Raw genomic sequence first — 6423 nt, forward strand, 5'->3', positions numbered from 1 at the left:
AATACTTTGAGTTCAGGGTAATCAGAGACTCCAAAGTTAATACAGGCTATTGCTCTCATCCTTTTCTGCTCCACAGAACCTGAAGGAAAGACCCTATTACTGAATATACCACACACTGTGGACACAGGCCTTAGAGGTATTGAGGTGTAACTAACATGAAAGCTCCCTCCCTGAAGACTAGCATTCATAGTATTCAAAGGTGCTGTGGAATCTGCCAAGGGAAAAAAGCAACCAATAATCCTACTTGCCCAGCCCTAAGGCCAATGAACCACAATAATGACCACTATGACAAGATGTCATCAATGGTGCAATAGTGGCACTTATATCATTCTGGTAGTTAAAAACAATCTAATTGGACTTAAGGTCTACTTAATATAAAGGAATTCATAACCTGTACTGTAAAACCCTACTCATGGCAGGTGAGCTTATAGACTGTAGGAGAGAACATACTTCTGGCACTTTCCAAAACCAGTATAATTTTAAACTATATTCTAAATACTTGTTGGCCTTAAATCCACAGATAAGTGTAGTTCTTACCCCTCATCAAAAAAAAAAAAAAGCTTCCATTGGTAGCATATGGAAACATTTACAGAAATCCACAACTGGTCAAAATACAGATTATGACTTTCAATTAACTCAATGCTAGTTGAAACATCTACAACATAACCATTATATGCAAAGGCTCAGGAAACAACACAGAAAAATGAACAGAAAGATTGTAAGAGCTGGAGGAGAGGGCATCTGTTGGAATAAAAAGTCTACTATATATGGCAGGGAAGTTGTTATCCCGTGAAATCTATACAATGTGGTTACCTAAACAAGAACTGCATATTGAGAGCATTAACTGATAGCCCAACATTGATAGGGGAACAAGGCTATACCCTAGATGAAGACCTACAGGCAATTAATGGCTACTGAGAGAGAGGTAGGATCTGCCTTCTCTAGGAATGAGACCTCTAATTGGTGATTGCATACCAAATAGTAAGTACTAAACACATGTATTTATATATGAATAACACTGTTGGCCTCATATATGTGTGTATGTTTGTGTAACAATAATAATTAAGAAAGAATAAATAAGTATGATTGTATAAATAACATACTTTTTATAACTATATAAAATCTGGAATCTGCAAATGAAAGTAAATATGCCATATTTCTGTTTTCGAGTCTGACATAGTTTGTTTATATTGATAGACATTCTGAAGCAGACCAAGGTTCAACAAAGAGTTCAAAGACATCTTGCTACATAGAACATTCAAGATCAACCATAATCAATGTGACTTTCACAAATAAATATGGAAACAAGATAGTGATCCTGAATGGATTGAAATGGAACCAAAATGTGGCTTCCATTTGTATTTTTCCAGTTGTTAAAATTATTGAATACATTTCCCATACATTTATTAGCCATTTGTACTTCATCTTTTGAGATGTGTTCAGTTTTCATTCTCACGTGAAGTTTTTATTATATATACATGTATAAGTTCCTTGAATGTGTTTGTATATCATGTTTTGATCTCCCCCCCCCCAGCAGCAAGAATTGCTAATAGCTCCACAGCTAAGAGTAGGGTTACATGCCTAACTCCCTTTTCCATGCAAAGATTTTGTCTAGCTTAGGTTTGAATGAGTCTTATGGATAATATAACAATTGTTGTGAGTTTATATGCATACCTGTCCTGTCCTGCTATCTGTATTTAGCACAACAAGGTAGTTGTCTGTTCATTTCATTAGCCAATTTATTGATTGGATTGTTTGTTTGGGCATATTTGGTTTTTTGAGTTCATAATATATTCTGGATATTAATCATCCATCAAATGTATAGTTAGCAAAGCTTTTCTCCCATTTCTTCATTTTATTGCTTCTTTTACTGCTAGGAGCTTTTAAATTTCATGCAGTCTCAATCCTCAACTTTATCTATTGGAACCCTTTCAAAGAAATCTTTCCCTACAGTTATATATTGACATGCTTTTCTAAATCCTACCCTTACAAATCCCTCCACTTTTTACCCCTCTCCTCCTCTGGGAAGGGGAAGAAACCCTTGGGTACCACAGCATTCTGGAATATGCAGTAAGGGCATCCTCTCCCACTGAGCTCCAACCAGGCAGTCCAGGTAGGGGAAGGGGATTCAAAGCCAGGGAATAGAGTCAAAGACAGCCTCTGTTCCAAATGTTAGAGGACTCACATGAAGACCAAGCTGCAGATCCACCACATATGTGTAGGGGGTCTAGGTCCAGCCAGTGTATATGCTCCCTGGTTGGTGGCCCAGGCTCTATGAGCCCCCATGGTCCCAAGAGAGTTGACTCTGTGCATCTTCTTGTGGTGTCCCTGACAATTCCAACTTGCTCAACTGGAGTGGAAACTTAAAGTTTCTTTGGAAAGTCAGTTGTGTTGGATGGTGTTTTGTTGGGGCAAACACTTGAACAAGTGCTTTCCTAAAGTAGACACAGATGAAAAGGTAAGGCAGACTCATATAGGAACATTTAGCTGAAACAGACACAGGACAAAAGATGTTCTGATAAAGCAAGTGCATGAAAAGACCTGTGATAAGGGATTCTTTGCTAACAACACACATGTATTGGTCCTCCTTTCACTATATAGTTAAGCTGTGTTTGTCAGGACTCCATAGAGAAACACACCAAGAATCTTCTGCTGTTGTACTGCATTTTCTTGCCACTTCCTCGAATTGGCAGAGTGATGTCAGCTGAGACAAACATACATGCTCAGGCAAGACGTAGTGAGGCAAGACTCAGAGGATACGTGATGTTTGGAGGGTATAAATAGGACTTAATGGACAGTGACAGAGATTGAACTAGGCTTGCTTAGAGAGCTGGCTATATATTGCTTGTGGGTCTCTCCTCTTTGCTGATCTTACCTTCCCTGAGAGAGGCACAGCCAAGAACTTCTCCTGGTGTCCCTCCTGATCCCTCCTACTGACTTGTGCTGAGACTGAGTCCTGTCTGTCTCTGCTAGGTAGTGCCACCGCTGCTAATTCATGTTTGCTGACCTGACTACCAAACTGGACTGCTGGTGTATCCATGAAGTCTTTGCAAGTGGATCAAGATGCAGCTTCTGACCTGTGAACTGAACTGCCAATTTCCAGACAACACAGATGGCATTTATTCCAAATAACCATTTTTAAATAGGTCCACTTCCCCTGTATCCTTTCTTTTCCACTACTTCTAGAGCATGGTAGGCCAAAAGAGAAGTTAAAATTAAAGTTACACTCAATCCTAACCCCTACTCTTCCACCAGACTCCTTTTTTCCATTGTATGGTTTTGGCATTTTTGTCAAAAATTAAGTATGTATTGGTGTGTGGGTTTATTTCTGGCTCCTCAATTCTATTCCATTGATCAATCTGTCTGTTTTTGAGGCCTATACCATTCAGTTTTTATCACTATTGCTCTGTAGTACAGCCTGAAATCAGGGATGGTGATTCCTCCAGAAGGTCTTTTTTTGTACAGGATTGTTTTTAGATATCTTGGGTTTTGTTTTTCCAGATGAATTTGAAAATTGCTCTTTCTAAGTCTGTAAAGAATTGAGTTGGAATTTCGGTGACAATTGCATTGAATCTGTAGATTGTTTTCGGCAAGATGGCCATTTTTACTATATTAATCCTGCCAACCCACAAGCATGGGAGATCTTTCCATCTTCTTGTGTCTTCCTCAGCTTCTTTTATTCAGAGAATAGAAGTTTTTCATACAAATTTTTCACCTGCTTGGTTAGAGTTAGACCAAGATATTTTATGTTATTTGTGGCTATTGTGAAGAGTGTTGTTTCCCTAACTTTTTTTTTCAGCCCATTTATAGCTTGTGTAAGGGACAGCAACTGATTTTTTGAGTTGATTTTGTATTCAACCATGTTGCTAACAGTGTTTATCAGCTGTAGTTCTCTGGTAAAATTTTGGGGATTGCTTATGTATACTATCGTATTAGCTTTGAATAGCAATAGTTTCTTCTACAATACAAATCCTTCTTTTGTGCTTTGTATCCCCTTGATCTCCTGTATTTGTCTTATTGCTCTAGCTAGAACTTCAGAGAGTGGGCAGCATTGTCTTGTCCCAGACTTTAGTGGAATTGCTTTAAGTTTCTCTCCATTTATTTTTTTAAAGATTTATTTATTTATTATATGTAAGTACACTGTACCTGTCTTCAGACACCCAGAGAGGACATCAGTTGTCATTACAGATGGTTATAAGCCACCATATGGTTGCTGGGATCTGAACTCAGGACCTTCAGAAGAGCAGTCAGTGCACTAAATCGCTGAGCCATCTCTCCAGCCCCTATCTCCATTTAATCTAACGTTGGCTATTGGCTTTCTGTATATTGCCTTTATTATGTATAGGTATACATATCCCTGTATCCCTGACCTCTCTATGACTTTTAACATGAAGGGTTTTGGGTTTTGTCAAAGGCTTTTTCAGCATCTAATGAGATGATCGTGTGGTGTTTTTTTCCACTTTGTTTATATGGTGGATTACATTGATGGATTTTTGTATATTAAACCATTACTGCCTCTCTGGGATGAAGCCTACTTGATCATGGTGGATGATGTTTTTATTATGTGTTCTTGGATTCAGTTAGTATTTATTGAGTATTTTTGCATCAATATTCAAAGAGAGATTGGTCTGAAATTCTCTTTGTAGAGCTTAGGTATCAGGGTGAGTGTGGGCTCATAGAATGAGTTTGGCAATATTCCTTCTGTTTTTATTATGCATAACTTTTTGAGGAATATTGGCATTAACTCTTCTTTGAAAGTCTGGTAGAATTCTGTGCTAAAACCATTTTCCTTGGGCTTTTTTTGTTAATGACTGCTTCTATTTCCTTAGGGATCATAGGACTATTTATAAATTTATTTATATTTATATTATTTACATTCCAAATGTTGCCCCTTTCCCAGTTCCTCCCAGAGTTCTTCATCCCACACCCCCTCCCCTTTGCCTCTGAGAGGGTGCACCACACCCCCCCAACTCATCCCCCCAGCAACCCCCTTCCCCGGGGAAAGAAGTCTTTACAGGATTAGTCTGGTTTTCTCCCACTAAGGTCAGACAAGTCAGGGGCCACAGACCAGCCCATGCATTTATGCTCTTTGGTTGGCAGATTAGTCTCTGAGAGCTCTCAGGGGTCCAGGTTAGGACACTGTTGTTCTTCCTACCAGGTTGTCATCTCCTTCAGTTCCTTCAATCTTTCCTCTAACCCTTCCATAGGAGTTCCTGACCTCTGTCCAATAGTTGGCTGTGAGTATCTGCATCTGTCTCAGTCAGCTGCTTGTTGCTCCTCTCAGAGGACAGGCATGCTAGGCTCCTGTCTGCAAGTACAACATGGCATCAGTAAGAGTGTCAGTAATTGGTGCCTGCCCATGAGATAAATCCCAAAATAGTTTACCAATATTGATTTAATCTTTGATAACTGGTATCTATCTAGAAAATCATTCATTTCATTTAGATTTTCCAATTTTGTAGAGTACAGACTTTTGAAGCAAGACCTAATGATTCTTTGAATTTCCTCAGTGTCTGTTGTTATGTCTTCCTTTTCATTTCTGGTTTTGTTGATTTGTTGATTACTATTTCTCTGCCTTTTAGCTAAATGTTTGTTTATCTTCTTTATTTTCTCAAAGAACTAGTTCTTGCTTTTATTGATTTTTTGTCTTATTTTCTTTGTTTCTAATTTATTGACTTCAGCTCTGAGTTTGATAATTTCCTAACGTCTACTCCTCCTGTGTGTGTTTGCTTCTTTTCTTCTAGAGCTTTCGGGTGTGCTATTTAGTTGCTAGTATAAGATCTCTCTAATTTCTTTATGAAGGGACTTAAGTGCTATGAACTTTCCTCTTAGCACTTCTTTCATTGTGTCCCATAAGTTTAGGTAGGTTGTACCTTCATTTTCATTGAATTTTAGAAAGTCATTGTGTATAGAGTTGTTTAGTTTCCATGAGTTTGTAGGGTTTCTGTTGTTTGAAGTCCAGCTTTAATCCATGGGGATCTTATAGGATGCAAGTGGTTATTTTAGTTTTCTTGTTTCTGTTTAGTATATGGGCTCCATATACCAAACTGCAGTACTACTGGAGGAGGTGGTTTGGAGCTTTTATTTTGTTTCAGGATTTGATGGTTTGACTCATTAATACGAATGGAAATACTAAAAAAAAAAAAAATAGTTGAGAATTTTTCTTACAGTGGAAGAGAGATGAAATTTGTTGCCCTGTAAGTCATAATTAAAATGTTTACAGAACCCATCAAGGGAGACAGCAAATCAAAATAAGAGGTCTTAGGAAAGAGTCTGAGGAAATCTAGCACTTGAAAGGCAGGAAAGGCAATTTGTGAAAGAAAATTAAGAGTGGTCAAGAGTAGGAAGATAATTAAAAGATTATAACTGAGCATAATTAAGAGGCTTGATGGTAAAGAAGTTCCAGTGCCATGGCGAGAGCCT

This window comes from Mastomys coucha, chromosome X (genome assembly GCF_008632895.1).
Source record: "Mastomys coucha isolate ucsf_1 chromosome X, UCSF_Mcou_1, whole genome shotgun sequence".
Classification (NCBI taxonomy): Eukaryota; Metazoa; Chordata; class Mammalia; order Rodentia; family Muridae; genus Mastomys; species Mastomys coucha.